Here is a 21,631-nt window from a genome sequence, read left to right on the forward strand (position 1 = left end):
ATCTTAAAAATGTGACAACACTGTTAGACTTGTTCAAAGTACGGCACAGGATTCGCAGCAGCAGTCACCATCCACCTGCTTGTTAAATAAATGTCCTTGCAGCTGCTGAGTCCTTCTTTCAGGAGGAGCTCTGTCTTACACAGACACCTCTAAATGCAAACTTTTTCGAAGTTGGAAGTAGCCATTAGGACCCGAGGGAACATCATGAAGCTGTGCCAGGGGACGATTAGGTTGAACATTAGGATGATGTTCTTCACCCAGAGAGTGGTTGGGCACTGGAACAGGCTCCCAAGGGAAGTGGTCATGGCACCAAGCCTGACAGAGTTTGGGGAGCGTTTGAACAATGCTGTCAGTCACATTGTGGGATTTTTGAGGCTGTCCTGCGCAGGACCAGGAGTTGGACTTTGATGATCCTTGTGAGTCCCCCTCAACTCAGAATATTCTATGGTTGTATGATTTGTAGACCTCTGTAGACCAACACAACCACATTTGCACAACAACCCTCATCAGGCTCCGCTGAGCAGCTCCTCCTCCCTCTGTTCTGCATCAACAGAAATACTCCCACTCAGGCTGACCCATCAGCATTTGCATGGTTGGGTAAAATCACTTTGGCAGGCTGGTTCTGAATCCCGTGGTTCCTGCTCATCATCTCTGCTTTAACTGGGAATATTTCCATACCAAAATAGGATGGCACAGGCAAAGCAGAAACTTCTGCCCAAACCAAGTTGGCCAAGTGCAAACTGGATCCTGTTGATAACTCCCAACCATGTGCCCCTGAGGGTATGCCTCAGGACACACCCCAGCCTCTGTGTTTTTCTCCTCCTATTGTCACTTTGAGGTGCTCTGGAGATGTTCTGAAAAAAAATGACAGTGGCTGACTCTCATCCTGCTGCTGTGGAAAAAGGGGGCTCAACATTGTAAATCTGGGTTAGTGTTGGCAAAAGTGCTGGTGGGCTGCTGCAGACAGAGCCCAGAAAGCAGGTTAATCTGTCAGCAAAGGAAGCAAATTTCAGCCTGAACCATACATAGATGTAAATATGTAGATGTTGAAACAGAAGTCACCGCCTGAACTTTTTGATATAGTGGTATAGGAAAAAGAAATCTCCATTGCTTCTACCCTCCATGCCAAGGACTGAGGTGACACATCTTGCAGTGCCAGGATGGCAGTGCCTAATCAACCCATTAATCAACGTTCATCAACCCAAATCACTCATAAACCCATGTGCATCAACCCAAATCCCTCACAGAGCTGCATGCAAAGGTCAGGACTGGCCTTGAACCCCTTCTGTGTCCTTTACCCACACCCAGGTCTGACAGATGACAGCACTAACACTTTCTCCCTACAAGCTACCTACCTTTGGCAGGGATCAGCAGTCACCTTTCAGGGAAGGTTTACAGTGCTGCAAAGCACTTTTAGTCCAAATTTTGGGCTGAGCCCAGTTCTTCCAAGCTGGTGACCTGCTGCCCCAACTCTGCTTGCTGTTGCATTTATAGGTTTCCTTCCCTCCCTCTACAACTTTAGGATCTGGAGAACCATCTCCGTCTCCCATAACTAACCAGGACATCCATCAGTGAACAACAAAATGTAGATCGCTCTTCCTGAATGGTTGGTGTGATGAGTACAATTGTCATACATAAACTATACAGAGTGGATTTTCCACATCGGTTTTTGGATGTGATATTTCATGGACTCAGCTGTATTTCAGTGGAAGTTTCCTTACTCCTGCCCCTGCCCTGCTACATATAGCAGTGGTCACACTGCAGCTGTAGGATGTGTATTGTCATTATTAGCAATTGTATTCACTCAGTCCATATAAAAGTATCAGCACAGCAGCATGAATGATTTGTGTAATGATATATTTGCTGTTATTAGGACCTAATATGTTATGCCTGTAATTACATACTATGCTCCATATAATAAGCTTGGAATTGCTGTGTAAATTTTGGGTAATTACAGTAAACTATGCTACAAACAGGTCCCCCTAGACCAAGTTCAGCATTCACAACCAGGAAATAACCATTATTAAAGGCTCTGCAGTACACAAATCGATAGACTAAAATCCAGAAGCCTTCTGACTATGTAGCAATAATGAAAGGGGACAAATAACCACTTCAGGAGAGCAAGAGAAGTGCTAGTCCAGGTAGTGCTATCCCTGGGGAATATTTCTTCTAACTGATTTCAGGAATACCCCAGCAAAAACCCAAGGAACCTCCAGTGAGTGCGATGTAAGCTGCAAGTAGCACAAACTCATTCAGATGCAACTGTTTCAAAGGATTTAGAAGCTATGCTCATCATTAAAAAAGAAAGTTAAAATGCTCTCATCTAAATTAAAAGTCTGCCAGAGGTCATTACATCTTAATGCATAGTCAGGCTTTTCTAAATCGGCTGGAAACATTGACATTGATTTAAATTTATCCTCTCCTTCCCAGATCCAAGAGCTTTTCCAGATTTCAATGCCTTTTTATTTTTTTGGTGAAGCTTATTCTTCCCCTCCTCACTGCAGTATCTGCGCATCTTCCATCTAAAATCAATAGCAATTGTAAGGTCCCCTGTGGGCTTCTTGCAGTTGTGAGCGTTTCTCCCAAGGATGGGACGTGATGAGAAGAAATGAGATCAGCCATTTTTATGGCCCAGTGAACAGTTACGGGCTTTGAGGGCTTTCTCGTGGTCATGAACCTCAGAACAACTTCTGATTGTTTTAATTTCACTGCAGCCTTCCAGCTTCATCATCTGTGCTGCCAACTTCTATTAAGGTTCCATTAAAAGGCAATGAAACACAGGGCTTTTTACAATACTCTTGACAAAACAATTTCCTTTTCTGGATGCAGTAAAAATTTTCAGCCAAAAATACAACTTTTTGGTTAAAAAAAATAAAAATCAAGAAGAGAGAGAGAAAGAGAGACAATTTCAAGCAGATCAAAATATTTCATAAAATGTTGTCGGATTGTCTGAGCCAGAAAAAACAATCCTGAAAAGGCTAATTTTCAAAGCAAAACATTGATTTTTCCTCTCTGCCTATCGTAATTACATTTGTTTCCACTTGCTTATGAAAAGCCCTAGATATCAGACAATATTTCATTTTGTGTAGAGCTAAGTGTTTTGTTCAGATCAAAATGTTTTCCACAACACCTTGTCATTGATAGCTGCTTGGTAATTGAATTTTACTGTTATTTATTGTACCTTTTCCTTTAAGGATCCTACATCTCTTCGCTTTAAGTGTAACTACACTTAGCAACAGAGAGAAGGACAAATGCTGCCCTCAGATATAACCTGCTGAATTCAAGAAAATCCTGATTGAGGCAAAAGGTGTTATAAAAGGTAAGGAGTATAAAATTTAACCCTAAGTTGCACATAGACTAAGCCTGCCCAAGACACTGTTTTAAAAGTTTTAACCCACAACACACCAATAACTTACAAAATCTGTGTCCTTTCATATCAATATTTAAATAACAAGTGTGATTCAGGGGCATCCATGCATGTGCTTGATCTTCCTGAAGTTTGTGGAATTTCTCACAGCATTAAGCACAAGAAACCAGTTTGATGTCCCAGTGGCACAGTGTCAGGGATGGGGTTTGTGCAACGAAAGATAATGTAGCTTCAAATATTTGTAGATATTAAAATCGAGTTCCTGTCCCCATGAGCATGTTCCCTCTCATTTGACACGTTGCAAATCACAGAAAATCATAGAATCATAAAATCATTAAGGTTGGAAAAGACTTGCAAGATCACAATGTCCAGCTTTTGACCTAATACAACATAAGCCATATCTCAAAGTGCCACGTCTACTCGTTTTTTTAACACTTCCAGGGATGGTGACTCCACCACTTTCCTGGGGAACCCGTTCCATTGCTTAACCACTCTTTCAGTGAAGAATTTTTCCCTAATATCCTAGCCCCCATCCCACATACGTAAGAGAATGTAAACCATGGGCTTAAGTACAGGGGTCTTTGCAACAAAGCAGAAGATCCCATTGCTCCATCCCTTTCCATGATACACATTGTAATAGTATATAACTCATGAATTACACCATAAATCATTCCTGGGGTTGCTGTAGGGAGGAAAGCAAGGGAGTTGTTTTGCAAGAAGCCTGAGAGGGCTGAAAGTGAGACAAGTTGGCAAGATCCATGGACAGCCTTGAGCCAGCAGAAGAGAGAGACTGTGGGGTGAGCAGGGCCCCGAGCAGCCAAGGCTGACGCAGGGAGAGCTGTGAAGATCTGTCACCTGTAGCACACTTGTTGGAGCAACCATGGGGCTGACACAAAATACTGAGTGGGTGCTCCCTGAGAGAGCAGTGCCTCTTTGGTGAGCTGAGTAGAGAGGATCCTGCACAAAAATACTGTATAATGGTCCTGAGTCCTTCGTAAAACACGGTTTTCTAAAAGCTAAATGAAGATTGGAGATAAAAATCGTCATTCTGGAATCTCCTAAATTCTCCGTGATGGAGTTAATAGCCTCAGGGTGGTTTATAGGCATATTCTACCTCTGCACTCCAACACTGACCTGAGTTTTACAGACTGCACATTTGCAGCTCTACAGTTCAAACCCAATTGCTATGACCTCACATAAAATAGCAATAATCAACTATCAATAAGACTTTGGGAACTGGGGGAAAAACAAAGGGGAAAATGTTCATTCTTAATAAAAACCGGTGCTGACGGTCAGGAAATTGAACCTTCTGCTAGCATTAGTTACAGGAGCCAAAAACATTGCTGCTGAGTGTTTCTGGGGAGCATATGCTTTATATACTTGAAAGATACTCTTCTATATCAAGTCTTTAATTACAGAGACATGAAAAATAAAGGCAGAAATCATAAAGATTTCCTTTTCCTCTGGTAGCTAATCAGTCCAGGGTGTATTTACTTACGAGCAGAGAGCTGTCTTCATCCCAGCCTCTCTCCTCCCTGCATCCCCAGGATGCAGCCCGATGTGGAGTTTAGCCGGTGTTTCCCTGATGAATCAAACCATTTGCTCCAGAAATACAAGATGCAGGGCCAATATTTTCAAAAGCTGCCTTTAAAACTCTGGCAGCGATTTAGTGTGGTCATGTTTCTGAGTGTGAAGTTCTTCATGTATGAATGCTTGCACTCAGGATTTATTTGCTTGGACTGCATTCACATTTCGTGCGGGCAGTGTGACCATGAACCTAAAGTTTTCCATGTGCTATCTACTAGATGAAGGAAAATGGGTTTAAAGGATTAGAAGCCAGGTAAGGACTGGAAATCTGGTGAGGATTTGCTGTTCCAGGGTGGTGTTTAGGGCTATAGGGCAGTCAGTGAGTTAGAGGAAAGGAGGAAAAAAAATTACATTTATGTGAAGCAAACCCAGCAGTTTTGTTACACTCACTATCTTTCTTTCCTTGCACTTCACTAAGTAGGGGAGAAGTATCTTTATGTGAACATCTGGGAGCACAGCAGCCCAAAGCACGTTGAACAGATCCCAGAGGTGGCCTCAGACCTGGAAATGGTCTGGACACATCAGCATCATCCAGAATCAAGACTAATTAGTCCTTGTGGGAGCACATAAGCTCCAGTTGTGCGATGTTAACATGACATTAGACTGCAATCAGGACCTGACTGGGGACCTGCTGTTTGGGGGTACTTACCCTTGCTGACTTTGCCTGGGGACCCCTTGCTCACCCCTGCCTCACACCTCATCTGTTATCCACTGTACTTAGAAGGGAAGGGCCACAGCTGAAGCTGAGAAAGATGTTTGCAACGTGTACTTTTGAATGTTCAGTGATGTGCACTCTCTCAGATGCACGGGGCAGGACCACACCGTATTGTGCAAACCAAAAAGATGACACTTGCCCCAGCCCACATGCAAATATGCCCCAGCTCTGTATCACCCCCATTTTTTAGTTTCTCCTAGCTTTAAAGAAAAGCTAAATTTAATACAGAAATAAAACCAGTAAGAGTCCCGCAGCTTTCACGGAGAATAGTGTGCTTGCTCAGGAAGCGTGAAATTAAAAGCTCTCGAGCGTGCATTTGCCCAGCTCCACATCACATGGACCTTGTCAGCTCCGCAACAGGCCGGGAGCTCACTCACTAATTCACTCCATGGCCTCATCCTGCAAACATGCACCCCTGCAAGCGAGGCTTACTCATGGAAACACTATGCCTGCATTCCTGATAGCGAGCGGCTCGGGAGGAACCTGCTCCTTGGGCTGCCCTGGGGACATGGCTGGCACTGTCCAAGCCGTCAGCCTGGCACCATCGGGAGGGCTCCAGCAGCTCAGCAAGCCACCAAGCCTGGCTAAGAAATCCCATATACTCTGAAGGACACCCTCTGGCCACGATCAGGACTCACTTGGATGTTTTCTGACAACACACGACACCAAAATCTCTTCTCAAAATAAAGCGCCTTCAAGAAGGCTCCAAAGACGTGCCCATGGGTTTTAATAAAAGCAGCTTGTCTGCCCATCCATCCCTGTGTTGCTGGAGTTTCCTTTGTGGTGTGCTTCGCTTTTCCTTTGGAAAATTCAGATGTTGGAACAGCCCCCTTCAACAGCCTTCTGTGTCCTCATAGCTGGACATGAGACACACAAAAGGCTTCTAACAGTTGACTCCTAAATTACTACGACACCTCAGCATGTTTTCAAGGCTGAGTGAAGGTCAGTCTCCTGCTCCTTGACTTCACGGGTCAGACACTCCTGGGGAGAATCCCCCCTGGGTTTGAGGTTTGTCCCCCCTGGGTTTGAGGTTTGTCCCCCCCATGACAGAGACTGAAGTGCTCCCCAAGACCTCAGACATTCCCTGTAGACCGTGGTGTCTTCCCTGGGTTTTGGGGAGCGCCTGCTGTGACCCCCTCCCGCTCGGTTGGTAATGGTGCACCAACACACACGTAACACATTCCAGACTCCCTTGGTTTGACTGATGCATATTTTGACAGCTCAGAGAAAACATTTTGCAAGATGCACAGTCAAAGGCTTTTTCAAGCCGAGATGTTGTGGAAAGCTGTGTGAGCTCTCCAAGGCACTATCTCTCTCTCTCTCTGCCAGCCGCTCTAATGAAAGCTCCCTGTGCAGGCCAGAAGATGCAGCAGGGAATAATACATTCCTTTAAATAGCATCCTAGCTGGCTTGAGGAGCCCGTGAACATTTTAACTCACTTATAATTTTCCTGTGGTTCAGCCCTCTCTCCCCCAGGAGTCTGCTCTGGGCACCGCAGCCAAGCGAAGACATGGGAAGCCCTGAAAATGGCATTAGCTAACAACCCATGACCATTCTGGGAGCACTTGTGCTCATGTCCTTTCCCAAGCAGTACCCACCCCATATGTACTGCTCAGACCTTCATTGCCTGGAGGCAGTTGGCACGTGAAGACACAGAGCTCAGATCAGCAGAGGAGACCTTGTTCTGTGACTGATCTCAAAGAGTTGATCGCTTCAATAACACGAGGCTCTGGCCAGAAAATGCTCCCCTAACACCTTCCATGTGACATTTTTCCAGAGGCAAAGCCAGCTAAAGAGGTCCCTGAATGTTCTCCTCCCTCAGACCTGTGCAACCATCTGTAAACAAGGTCAGTGAAAGAAAACTCCTGGCGCCAAAGCGGGGAAATAAATTAATTGAGATTTAAAATGTACACAGACCCCATTTGCAGCACAACCCACAAGCAGTTGTTTTGGCACAGCAGTGGGACAGCAAACTGCCAAACAACAGAAGGAAAATGTTTGGGGCTAAGGAGCATTGGGAGTCCCCTTGAAGTAGCTTTGCCCAAGGACAACCTTGAATAGGGGACTGTCTCCTGGATGAGGAGAAGAAGCGTGAGGACAACATTGAGAGGTTTAGAATTTCTATGTAGAAAACTATTTAGAATAATTCCCAGTCTCACGTCCTATAGGAAATTTTGAATAAAATCTTGAGATTCAGTGGCAACACCAGCCTAAATAAAAATAAAAAGAGCAAAACTTGTTTTGGGAAAGAAATATCAAAAGGATCATTTCCTCTGCTGAAAGCTGAAATTCTTCCACAAAAGAGTCATTTTGCCACTCCCCAGAAAACCAGAAAAAAAACCCAGCATTTTTCCATGGGTGATTTTTAATGGTTGCCTCATTGTCTTCAACTTCAATGTTCCTTCTGCAGAGCCTCCCAGCCCTGCCCTGGTCTCCCTGTGCCCATCAGCTGCCTGCAGCCTCTCCAGGGTGGGACAGGTTTCTGTCTCATGCAGCTCAGAGCACACCCAGTGTCACTGTTTTAATCAGATTTCATTACTGATGGCAATACCCTGATGCAGCTGTAGCTTTGTGATGCAGAATGTCTGTGCTACCAGAGCATGTCAGCAGTGCTGAGCTTTCTCTCTGGTTTAATTTCTTTGCATCTCTGTGTGCTTCTTGCCTTGCTCTGCCACAGCCCCAAAACACATCTACTTCTTATCCCAAAGGTTTGATGTTATGGAAATAATTGGTGGCACTGCAATAGTTTTTGACATTGTGAAGCAAATGGTGCCAAACAGCCTTAAGACAAGTGTCCCAGGTTTTACACAGGCATTTTAGGGACTATCCTTAATTTTTATCAGGTGTTTTCCTTTGTTTTGGAGGTCCACAAAGGATATTTTAAATCACTCATTTTGTCATGGGTTTCTTTGCAGTTCTAAACAATTTGTGTTGCATAGGTCTACCAGCAACCCGTTCAAGTTTATCATGGAATATTAGAAAAAGAAAAGTTAATGGAAATGTCAGCAGAACCAGATCTTCTTTTAGTTGGGAAGATCTGGTTTCTCTATAAGCCTTTAGCCTGAGAAAGGAAGCTCTTTATATTTGTTTTACAATGAGAAACTTGGCCTCTTTCTCACTTATTTTGTGTTTGGGAACAGATTAATTTGCATTGAACCGAACCATGGTCAGGGTTCCTCAAACTTGAAACACAACTCTGTTTGCTACAAATTCATCTCCATGCAGCATTTCCAGCACAAGCAGAGGGCATCAAAACAGTTTTTCATGGGAGCTGAACTGCTTTCACACCTCCAGCTGCAGCTGTGTGGGAAAGGACCACTCTGAAATATCGTGGCTCTTCCGGTGACAATGAGTACAGGTGGCTTTTCCCCACTTCCCAAGCTACAGTTGCAGCAGCTGCAGCTTTTCAGGTTGTAAAACAGCCCTTTGGCAAGATTGTAATGAGGGTGTGCACTGCCCCCTGTCACCAGCCCAGCACAATGGGGGCAAGGGCACACTGACAGCACACTGACACTGAAGTGGACCCATGTCCTACCCACACTGCCACCAAATCAGTGCCAGCACCAGGCACAGATCTGCTGCTGCAGGACTTGCCCTCGGTTGCAAATGTTTTCAACCTGACGTGGGAAAGCTCACAAAAGAACAGATTTGGTGCCTGGTTTGATCTCCCCCAGCACCTGCTTCAAAACAGGTCAGTGTTTGTGGTACTCAAACACAGAGTTACTCTGCACCCAGACATTGGTGCGGCCATGCCACAGAATCCTATCATGGTTTGGGTTGGAAGGCACCTTAAAGACCATCCAGTTTCCCACCACCCCTGCCATGGGCAGGGACACCTTCCACTTGACCAAGTTGCTCAAACCTCATCCAACCTGACCTTGAACTTCCAGGAGTAGGGCATCCACAATTTCTCTGTGCAACCTGTTCCAGTGCCTCACCCCCCTCAGAGTAAAAATTTCTTCCTAATATCTAATCTAACCCTGCCCTCTGTCAGTTTGAAGCCATTTCCCCTTGTCCTGTCACTACATGCCCTTGTCAAAAGTCTCTCTTCAGCTCTCTTGAGGCCCTTTTAGGCACTGGAAGGTGCTAGAAGGTCTTCCCAGAGCCTTCTCTTCTCCACACTGAGCATCCACAACTCTCTTAGCCTGTCTCCAATAGCAAAGGTGCTCCAGCCCTCCAATCAACTTTATGGCCTCCCCTGGACTCACTCCAACAGGTCCAAATCCTTCTGATGTTGGGGGCGGCAGAGCTGGACGAAGTACTCCAGGTGGAGTCTCAAAACAGCAGAGTGGAGGGGCAGCATCCCCTTCCTTGACCTGCTGGTCACTCTTCTTGTGATGCAGCCCAGGACACGATTGGCTTCCTGGGCTGCAAGCGCACGTTGTCGAGCTTCTTCAAGGACCATGTTGAGCTTCTGATCCACCAAGACCCCCAAGTCCTCCCCAGGGCTGCTCTCAGTCCATTCTCCACCCATCTTGTATTTGCGCTTTGGATTGCCCCAAGGCTGAGACCTGCAGAGGTCCCAGCCAGGGACCCCACTGGTGTTTTCCGACCCCCCAGCAGGGAAGAAGTAGCCTGCAAGCATATCCATGGCTCAGCTGTGGGAGCCTGCAGACCAGAGAATTAAGTATTCAGCAACCACTAAACTCAAAAATAGACAGTAGGCGCCAAAATCCTCAGCTGTGGCTCCTTGGACTACACTGGATTTACGCTGATTTAAGCCAGCTGAGGATCCGCGCCACCGGGCCAAGTCCTGCTGTCCTACCTCAAGCTGATGGCTAGTTGACGTGACTGATGACTAAGACTTCCATTTAGGCTAACTCGAAGCATGAGCAGGGCCTATGTAGTGCTACCATTGTTGACTCCAGCCTTTTGTCTCGGGCTGTAACCGATAGGCCTAATAACCGAAATCATACTGCATGCATTCATTCACCCTCTTCGCAAACAGCATGTTATTGAGCTCAGTGGTGAAAAGGCATGCACAAACACAATGGGGCTGGGATTAAGCCCAGCTGCATTACCAAAGTAAATACTTTTGCTGCTGACAGTTTGTCTGTGGGGATTTGGAGAAAAGTTTTGTGCATCTACTTAGGCAACATATGGTTTTATTTTTCCTGTTAACAAAAACAGTAGTGGTCAAAAGTCAACACCCTCTGATGACTGTTCGGTGGCCGATGTGGAATGGGCTTGGTGGTCTAAGTCCAGCTCCTTACATGTCCACATAAAAATCATCCTCTTCCTGCATTCCTCTCTCACTTGGCACTGTGGTTTACAGTCTACGCAAGGAAGCCGGGGGGGGTTCTGAGGTTAATCTCATCTGTCCTCCTTTCTGATTGAAAGCAATGGGTGACGTGGTTTGGGTTAAGATACTCTGCTAGCTTCTTTCATTCCCCTTGTGATGAAAACCCCTCCACAATCTGTTTCCTTGAAGCCTGAAAAGAGTCAGAATTAATCCGCATTAGCCGGCGGCCGGGGCATGTCAGCCAGTCAGACTTCTAAAGCAAACACACGGCCGACGAGGATGAACAGCATGCCAAGAGCACAAATGGTCTGAATTTAGCCCTTCATCTCCAAGCCGAACGCACACTGTTCTCCAAAGATCTCTGCAACACTCAATCAACAGCTGGTCACCTTCACATCTGAAACCAAGAAGAAAATCCACAAGGGCCTGGCTTTATATTTGGCGGTGACTTCAGTGGGGTGGTAAAGGGCAAAAAGCTGGCTGAGCTTCCACAAGTGCCCATATCACGTAGCTCCAGTGAAGTAACTGGCAGATACTGGCACTCAGCATAGTTGGGAAGGAAAAAAACCACCACCATCATCAAACCCTCCGTAGGGATTCCCCCAAAAGATTTTAAAGCTTTTCGAGGTGCAAACAGGTCTTGTCTGCACTGAGGTAATGAGAATTACAGCAACTAGAGTAAAACTGCTAACACTTAGCATCTGCAGGGTCAGAGGCAGCTCGAGAGCTGGAAGGGGTGTTAACTAGATCCACCACATGAAGTAATTGTTTTTAAGGGAGAGTATCCAAGCTGGAACACAGCAATGCAGAACATGCACACTAGGACAGGTGTAATCTCAAGCACGGTGGGTGGTAAGCAAGGCTGAAAAACCACAATTAAGAAGCCAAAATGTGTTGCCTAATCCCGGCTTCCCCGTCAAGATGAAGGTGGGGTTTTTTTGAGGGGCACATCCTGCATAATGCCCAGCTAGTCCTGTAATGTGTTTTCCATCCTCAGATACTCCTGACACCTCTGAAAGCTGAAGGTCCAAAGTATTTTGCAGAGGATGCTCAAACCTGCCCACGAACAGCCAGAAGTGGGCAGGCAGCCAGGGCTAGAGGAGCTAAGCCAGACAGAAAATGCTGCAGCTCAGGTTGACAGTCAAAGGTAGCTCACAAATGGGCCATCACAGTCCCATGGTCACACACACATCCATCCACAGAGGAAGAGGGGAAAAGGCAGAAATTGTTTCTGTTCCTGTGAAAGACAATCAGCGAAAACAAAATCTTATCTTAACATTTTTCTGCAGAAGTTTGGAGTGTTTCATTCAAGAAGCAAAAACTGAAAAATGTTTGGTTTCTGGCAATCAAAACCTGGAAACATTTTGGCCAGAAACCAAAACAATTTGGGGTTTCTGGGTTTTGGTTTTGGTTTGGGTTTTTGCCAAACTCCTTAGTTTTCTTTTGCCAAAAAATGCACATTTTTCAAGCTTTTTCTTCCTCAATGAAAACCTTAAAATTGTTGTTGAAATTGGACATTTCCCACAGGTTTTTTGCTCTTTTTTAAAAGGTATTTTCAGCAAGAAAGAATGTTTTGAATGAACAATTTCATCCAGCATCTCTGTAAGCAGATCCCTTGTTGGGGAGTATCACACCCTCACTTCTATCTCCTCTGCCCAGCTCACTTTTCTCACCCATGGGACTCATGGCTGTGACCATGATCTGGTTTTTAACACCACACGTCCAGGCTTTACAGGGACAACCCTCCCAGGGACAGACAGCTCTGAGGTGGGAATGGCTTGAGCTTTAACAATGAGATACCAACTGCCTATCTGGAAATTAAGCGTTGTAGGAAAGGAAAATAAGTATCTGGAGAGTTGATTCAGCAGTGTTGAGGCTTGTACTCGTACTTGTACAAGTACTTGTACTTGGAATACATTTGGGTGTGTGGTTCTGGGAGGTGAAGGTGCTGGTAGCTGTCCTCCAAAGTGCCCAAATGTCATTTACCCACAGGTTTGTTACAGCTGCTGGCCCTGGGTCTACCACAAGCTCCACAAAGTACATGGCTGATACAATCTGCATTAATATTCAGAGTTTGGCACAGGAAATGTGGACATGAAAGATGGACAGGAAAAATTAGATATTACAAACTCCTGACACAAATACAGTGCTAATGACTAAAAAGAAAACAAAAACCACATATAGTTCCCTGCCCCAGGCACTGAACTCAGAGGTGGAGCTGAAGAGTGAACCCAGCTCAAAACTAAGTGTTGGCACCCTGTCTCCAGGGATAACTTTGATCTGACCCAACACCGAAAGCAGAAACTGCGCAGAAGTGAGAGAAATTTGGGCTGAGTCTGAGTGCCAGAGTTTAAAGCTGCTCTTTTGTGAAGCAGATCCAGACTACAATAAAAAATCTCAGCTTCCTAAAGTTCTGTGAACGGGAATTTGGACCAGGCTTTGAATTTCACTCTTTCAACCAATCTCCCATTAAATGGCCATTGAAAGCCCCATTCTTTGCCCAGTTAAAACAAAAAGATCTTGGAGTCTTTATAATTAAGTAGAGCCATCTTATGGCTGCTTTTCCCCTGGAAATATCCTCTTTTTCTTGCTTTCAAGGTCTGTTTGGATGTGTTATGTGGTTGGGGCACTGAACTGGTTATTTGATGACCCTGCCAGAGCATGGAAGACTTATGAGGAAGACCAGCACAGGAAAGGCAACCATATATGTCAATGGAAAGTGGAAAAGTGTGCCAGGAGGAAGAGGGGAGATGAAGAGTCTCAAATTTAGCCAAAAATGGGACTGCCACACAGCAAAAATGCCAACTTGGAGGACTTTAGGCAGGATGTTTGGAGAGATCAGCCAAGACAAGAACTGATGACAGGAAGAGATGGATTTGGGGTGGGTTGGAGAAGGGAAGGGATAAGGAAAGTGTGGGTGAGGAGGAGACAGGCCAGAACTGATTAGGAAGATGAAGGTACTGTCAGTATTTGGAGACAGATCAGGAATAAGGAGAAGGGTCTGAGAGGCTGGTGGGTTCTCATAGGCCGGGTGACAAGAAAGGAGTAATGAAGGATTATAAGGGGGCTGGGTGGTCATCGAGGAAGAGGAGCAGATGAGGTTTTTCTTTTCTTTTTCCACGTTTGGATAATAATGGCCCTCACACTATTTTAACTCTGATTTTTAGCAAAGTTTATTTAAGCTTTGACATAGTGCAATATTGTCAGCTGAGCCCTGGTTAACAGTGCTGTCCCCTAAGCCCAAGGCAAGCAAGGCAAGGGGAATAAATCAGTTTAAATCTCTGCAAAAGGTTTCCCAGTTGCAACAGGGTGAAAGCACAGGCAGAGTAAATTACTGTGATTCAGCACAGTAATGTTCATGTTAATTCAGCATCTGAATCCTCCAAACACGGAAGAGACACACTGTCATTGATATAAACCTGGAAACAAGCTGAAATAGCAGCACAGGCTGGTTTTAGAGGCACTCACATGGAGCAGTTAGCCTGGGCAGTGAGCTGGGACTGCTTGTGGTGAAAGCCTCACAAATGGAGAGGTGGGTGAAATGCCAGACAGCCCAGGGAGAGAAGGAAATATTTATATTGATTTATCCTGACATTTGAACTGTAATGTCTTTATAATAAACCATGCCCCAGGAGTGGGTGTTACTTGGATTGTCCTGACACCAGAGAGCAAGAAAGCCAAGAAGGGGAAACTGAGGCAGGGGCAAAGATTTGACATCCAGCTGCATAAGCTCCCTTTGTGGTGCTTTATCAGGGCTGTTTTCACTCATCATGTACTCACACAGTTAAGAGAATCTAGGAAGCTGCAATTCCTTTGCTTTCCAAAGCCGTTACTCAGGAAAAGACTAATTAAGTGGCTGTGTTATTACAGCAGGTCCTGGAGTCTCCGAACACAACCAGCGGCGATTAGGCAGGCGTCAGCTACTGGGCGGGATTTCCCACTGCCCAGCTGTGTAATTATCACGGCAGCTAAGCCAAAATCCTTTGACAAAGAAAACCAGCTGCAGCCTGCGGGGCTGGGAGATAGCACATGTCCAGCAGAGAGAGAAAGAATAACCTCCTCTCCTCTGTGTTTTTCCAAAGGAAAGATCAATGAAGACAAGCACGCCACATCCCTGCAGAGGAGCAGACAGCAATATCGATTTCTGGGGAGCACCTGGAATAAGGATCAGGGGTACAGCACAGCTCACTGCAGGGCTTTTTTTTTTTTTTGGAGAACTGGATATTCACTTCCTCCCTTACTTAGGGACGTGGAGGCAGCAGGCGAAGGCTGCTAAGGAGGGAGGATCTGTTGCATTGCTTTGAAATATGGACCCCATGCTGCAGCATCATCCCTGCAGGGAGGGGCTGAGAGTTGTCTTTAGTATCCCCAGTAAAGGACTGAAGTGGACTTTGAGTGACAGAAAAGCTTTGGGTTTGTTTCTAGAAAAGATTTCTGTTGTCTGTGACCTTGAGTAACCTCCTGCCTCAGTTTCCCCATCTCTAAAGTGATACTATCTTCGTTAGGTACCTCATGGGCTATCTCAGCCACATCCCAAACAAACTGGGCAGAACCCAGCCCACTACCCAGGAGCTTTCTTCTCCCCTGACAGTGCCACCAGATGCACCTTCAAGAGATGTCTTCCCTGTCTGTGGTCACAAGGCTTTTGCTGGCACGTGAAATGCCCATCAGCATTTCCAAAGCTGCTCTTCCCTCCCAGAACCCAGCTGCCTGCCAGCAGAGATGGCTGATGCACAGGAGGGAGCAGAGAGCCAAATACAGGGGAGACAAACTGGCCTGCCAGCATTTGTGAGAGGAACTTAGAGTTATTTGGAAGAGTGAATGGAGTTCCTTGCCATGGATCAGCAATGTGTCTGGTGGTGCAGCAGGACAAAAACAGGTTAGGAGAATGAGGAGAGATTGCAACTGGGGAACATACCACCGCCACGACCACCAGCTCAGGGCCATTCCCTCCCCACAAGCTACCTGCCAGGTCCAGCTGACCTCTGTAGGAAGAGAGTCTGCCCCTGGTTGTTTCTGCTGTGTAGGCGTCCCAGCACATCGTGTGTGGTGTAGATCTGGTTGTGAGGAGTTTGGCATGAGCCGCACCTCCAGCATGTGGCAATGGACAAAGGACACACCTGAACCTCCTGGCATGAAGGATGGTTTGAGAGACAAGAAGAAAAAGAAGGACAAGGACAAAAGCCAACATTTTCCAGAGTATCAGCATATTTCTTTCCATTTATATGTAGTAGCTCCCTGCCCAGTTCCAACTTCATATCATCATCAAAAGCTCTCTCTTTGCTCCCATCCGACTTTATTTGGAGTGATCCTCTTCCTTCCTTCAAACAGCCTGATGGGACCTTTTCAATAGGTCCCTCATGAACACTGTTTGCTTGGTGGAGCCTGCAGGCAGGGACGAATCTCAACTGATCTGCTGCATGAAGAACTCATTGCTTTCTTGAAGGTCCCAGCCTCGGCCTCTAACTACATCCTCAGTGACTGCAAATCTACCAGCAAATCCCTTCTCAGAGGGCTCTTCAACCCTCAAATCCATTTGCACATAAATTGCCTGACACACAGCCTGGATGAGTAACGAAGAGCGTGACCTTCCAGCGATCAAGCATTGCTAATATCTCAACTATTTCAAATGTTTAATAACTGAATTTAATGCAGTGAGAACAATTTGATTGAATGCGCAATATCTGTAGCAGCTAATTAACCACAGTGGCCCAGAGAGGTCTTGGACTTCATACAACCTTTCAATATAATTACAAATTTTTAACAGCAAAATGAATTTAAATCCAGGCTGACACAGCAATCCATCTTCATCTCCAGATAAAAGGTAGCACACATGGTATTAACATTTAAACAAGAGCCATGGGCAGTGGAGAGAGACAAGGAGCATTAGCAGATGTGCCGAATTAATTACTAACAGCGCTGTAGGAGGGGTGGATGAGTACATTGCATTGTACAGGTCACACAGCACTGCCGCTCATTTTGCTGGATTTCCCTGTAATCCATGGGTTTAGACTTCATATCAAAGGCAGGACTCTTTGGGTCTTCCTGTGTCTTCTCTGGAGGACCAAGTGTGTGGGTCCTGACTGATCCTCCTCCTGCAAGTGCAGCAGGGCTCACACCAGCAAGCACAGGACATCACATCCCTGATTTTATTAGAGCTGTTTCCCAGCAAAGTGGGTCTGAACATGACAACCCCTCATGGGAATTCTCTACCCTCCTGTGACCCATGCTTGGAGCTTCTCCTGGAGATTTCCTCCAATCCTCTCTTCCCGGACAAGGGCTATGTGCTGTGCCTTGCAGGGACATGAGGAGTTGTGTACAGAGCTTGAAGGGTCAAAGTTTGATCACACTTGTTATAGATATATGGAGATTAAACTGGACTTCAGTACACTAGGTGGGATTCATGATCTCCTAACACATCATTCCAAGTAGTCTGGGGGAACTGGGGGTGTCTATTCCTCTCCACTATCTGTAAGACATGTCAAACATGATTCAGGAAAGGAAAACATTTGGATCCATCCTGCAAGCAGAGCATCTCAGCACACAAAACTGTTGTGGGCGTTAATGGATGCAACAAGTGTGTTGTGGGGTCACTTCCTTGCAAAGCCCTGACATTCAGTAGTATCTGACCTGAAAACTCAACAGCCACAAGGCACCTTCCCAGCCACCTCCCAGATAATAACAACAGGAGGGGAATAACACATTTGGAGTTTTAGTTTGCTTTCTTGGTTTGAGACTTCTGCATTCAGAGAGCCTCCCCTAAATGCCGGGAAGGCAAGCAGCAGCTATATATGAAAGGTGAGATTTCTACTTCAATAAGCAACCACCTACCCTCAGCTTCTTGGACGAGGCATTTTAAGCCTTTCTGGAGCCTATACAACCGTAAAGCCAGCACAGGTAATTTCTGTGGAAGTGCTCCCCATTTATAACAGCAGCATTAGACTGACAGTAAAACAGACAAAACCCAAGGAGAATAAAACACAGACATCCTATGATCATGGTATTGAGCAGCATTAGTTAATATAAAAAGTTCAGAATAAATAGATAAGACATGAAGAAACTATTTTTTCTTGCTTTTAGGAACCTTTCAGATTCCTGCTTAGCTTGTATCTGTCAAAGACATTTTTCCCCCAAGAGCTCGTGAAGCATTACCATAAATCTGTCCCATGGAGAGTTTTAATTGCTGAGTTCAGAACTAGGCTGACTCTGCCAAATGTGATAGCATCAGCTGGTGGCGTCATTTGTCATTGTTACAGGCAAATAAACTGGCGAGTTAATCAAAGGGGATGAAAAATGAGGTGGTTTCGGTTTTTGGAGTCCTGAATCCAATTCCTCCTCCTTTTTTCTCACCAGTCTACACCAAAATGCCAACAGCACCAGCTGCCCAAAAGGCACTCATTCAAAAATCCATTGTAGACAACACATAGGCATATTCTCATCTAGTAAAGCCAAGGACAAACAGAGGAGACATTATTTAGTAGGAGACAAAGAGAAAAAATCATTCTCTGGAGAGTGCAGCTGAAGGAGATGAGCAGATAGGCAGCCACTGCTGCTCAGACAGCACCTCAGTCCAAGGCCCCTCTGTATCAAGGTCTCTGTGGAAGGTCAGAGTGGTGAAACATATTCTTTCAAGGACCCCTTGGACTACTGCATAGAAAAAGTAGAGATCAAAATCTGAGAGAGTCTGAGTGTTTGTGAATCCTGTTTGTCAACAGTATGTTGTCTGGAAGCTCAGATTTGGGCTTTTGCTAATCCTACCCGGATCCCAGGCATGAGATGTTGTTTCACCCCACGATCGCTGCCCTTTGCTTGCAGACAGAGTTGCTTGGAAATCTTTGCTCTTAATGTGCCAGTGCTGGTCTTCAGGAGACCAAAAGTAGATGAAAAGGTAATGTATTTGGTCAGAAGATGTCCTGCTTATCTCCTTCTTCAATGCCTTTGGTGGAAAGACAGGAGTTGGTTACCAGATGAAGACCTAGTGTATGTCATGTGGTACCTCAAACTGATAGAGCAGGCTCCCTAATGCTCAGGGGACTCAGTCAAAGGGTCCTCTTATCTCATACAGACTTCTGAATTCCCTGAGCCACTGTGAAGAAATGATGCAGCCAGCATCTCCAAGTCTGTGGATGTATACAGGCACTCACAAATGAATCTCCACAGTGATCATAGAATATCCTGAGTTGGAAGGAACCCACAAGGATCATCAAAGTCCAACTCCTGTCCCTGTAAATGTAAAGTAAATGTATAAGCTGAAACGTTTGTGGATGAAATGTCTTATGGTTGTCCCCAGAACAAAACCAAGTCCTTGGCCAACACCAGCAAGAGCATCTCTCCTCATTCTGAATATTTTGAAGGCTTCTCACGCTTTCTTTTCCCCTTCAGGCCATGCCCCACTACGCCTCCTAGGAAACTTTATTTTTAATCCAGCCCCAGCAGTCCTGAGCTTACATGAGCTTATTTATAGAGAAGTGGAAGACTAAGAGCAAAACAGGGTGTTCTGCACAGCTCTGTCCTCATCTTCCATCCAACTGCCCTTACCCCAGCCACAAAAGCCCAAACAGCTTGCACATATAATAGTTCTCATTCTTCCTGCCTTTTTCTTAATTTTCCCTCTCTTTAACAAGAAAATCACACTTCACTTTCACCATCCCTTGACATGAAGTTTGTTTAGGCAGGATCAGAACAGATAAAGGGGAAGGACCAGATACTCCTCCACAGCCAGCTATGGCTTCTTCAAACTTCATATATTCTTTGTATCTTCACATCCAGAGATGAACAGGTTTGACCTTGCCTAGTTGCTGGTCTCCTGACTGGGGAGGTCAGATGGGCCAAGGTGAGTTCCTCAGCTTTGCACTTTGAGAGGCTGGAACAAAAAAGGTGTTTTATTCCTCAATATGTGTGGAATAGCTTCCTCAATAGGTGTGGAATAGGTGGAGAGAACAGTGATATTCCCTTTGCTCAGAGCTTACACAGTTTTAGGACTTTTAAGCTTTCCCCAGGAAAGTAAGAGGAGACTTACTCCAGTGCCCAACAGCATCTGTGAAAAAAACAAAATGGTAATTTAATGAAAAAAAAAGTCACCTCTTCCAGGGCTTGATCTTATGTTCTCTGAATTTGACCTCCCGTCCACTAATGTGTATGAAAATACCCTCCACAATGAAACATTTCTTCATAGGCAATTAACTTGATTTTTATTACACAGGAATTCCTTTTCCTGTCAGACGGGGTTTGGGTGAGCTGAGCACTGCACATGACATCTCTAGTTCCTCCCAACAGATATCACAGTGGATGATCTCACAGAATGTGCATTTCCCCTCCTCAAAATTTCAAAATGGGACCACATCCTTACAGATTTCCTATAGCCTAGTAGGAGGCTGCACTTGATTTGTCCCTCCAACTCAATGACAGCAGTGGCTGGACATGCTACAAGCTTCTAAGAAGCAAAGGTTGAGACAGAAGAGAGAAATTCCATTGTAATAAACAAGTGGAAAGCAAATATTTGCTGGAAAGAAGAAATAAACTGCAAGAAAGAAGCAGCAGGAAGGAAATTTTGGTATCAAAGCTGTCAAGTTTCTGCCGGTAGAAGGCAAGACCAGCATGTTTTCTGTTTGCCTAAAGTGCAGCAATCAGCAGTGCTTAGTGCATACAACAGCAATTGGCCTCACAAACCAAATCTTCGTACAAGGCTCAGGATCATCTCCTTTACCACAAGTGAGAGATCCTGCCACTGAATATCTTGAGCTGGTGTCTACTAAGGATAGTCTTTTGTATCCCCATGCCTGGCATCTCAGAGCATCCATTGGTCATGGTCTCAGACCCCAGTGCCCTGTGCCAATGGCTCACTGCATTGGCATGTTCCCATTCTGAAAGCAGAAACCAAACCAAAAACATGTGTCATCTTGCCAAGACTCACAACCCCACCCCAGATCTCACAACCTTTGAAATCTCAGATCCTAGCATCAAGTCTTTAACCTCTACCTGGGAGGAATTCCTTGGTGAAGAGCATCCTGTCCCATACATCTGTGCAAAAAGAGAAATAGCTCATACCAGAGCTTTCGCACCAGCAAGCTCTCGGCCCCACTGAAGAGAGCCATTGTGAAGTGACTGCATTATAAAAGTTGTTAAGACCTCTTCCAGACCATAAAATATGCAACAAAACAGAGTGCCAAATACCAGTCCTCTCCATGGCCCAAGACAAAGAGCCGCCCTGCAAAGCATTAATCCCTGCAGCTGCCTTGAACTATTCATGTCTCTTGGCCTTACGTAAGGAGCCATTCCATTCCAGCTACCGCTCTCCCCAAACCAGAGATTTGCAGAGTCTTTAACACAATTAAAGGTCATTCTGAGAACAGAGAACCCGAAGATTTGAATGGGAGGCTGTGACTTAGCAGAGAGGGCCAGGCTATTTATTTTCAGTGGGGAGTAAGTTCACCCAAAGATGCAGTTATGGTTGTTTCTCCCTTACACACATCAACACCCTTTTCTTTCACCTAACAGCTTCATGGTTACTGCATTCTCTTGGGCTATGAGGGACCTCTCTTCAATTCCCTCCTTTTCCTGGGGCAATCTGAACATCTCCCATCTTCCTGCCCCAAACCACCAGACCACAGGACAGAGCTACACAATTAAGCATTACCAAAGCCCCATGGGTTGTGTTATTGAGGTCAGTTCTGCAGGAGCAGCGTGCTGTCCCCTGGGCCAGCTGGGGACCACGCACCAC

Source organism: Neopelma chrysocephalum, unplaced genomic scaffold, assembly GCF_003984885.1.
Source record: "Neopelma chrysocephalum unplaced genomic scaffold, ASM398488v2 Primary Assembly neopelma1_142, whole genome shotgun sequence".
NCBI classification, from domain to species: domain Eukaryota; kingdom Metazoa; phylum Chordata; class Aves; order Passeriformes; family Pipridae; genus Neopelma; species Neopelma chrysocephalum.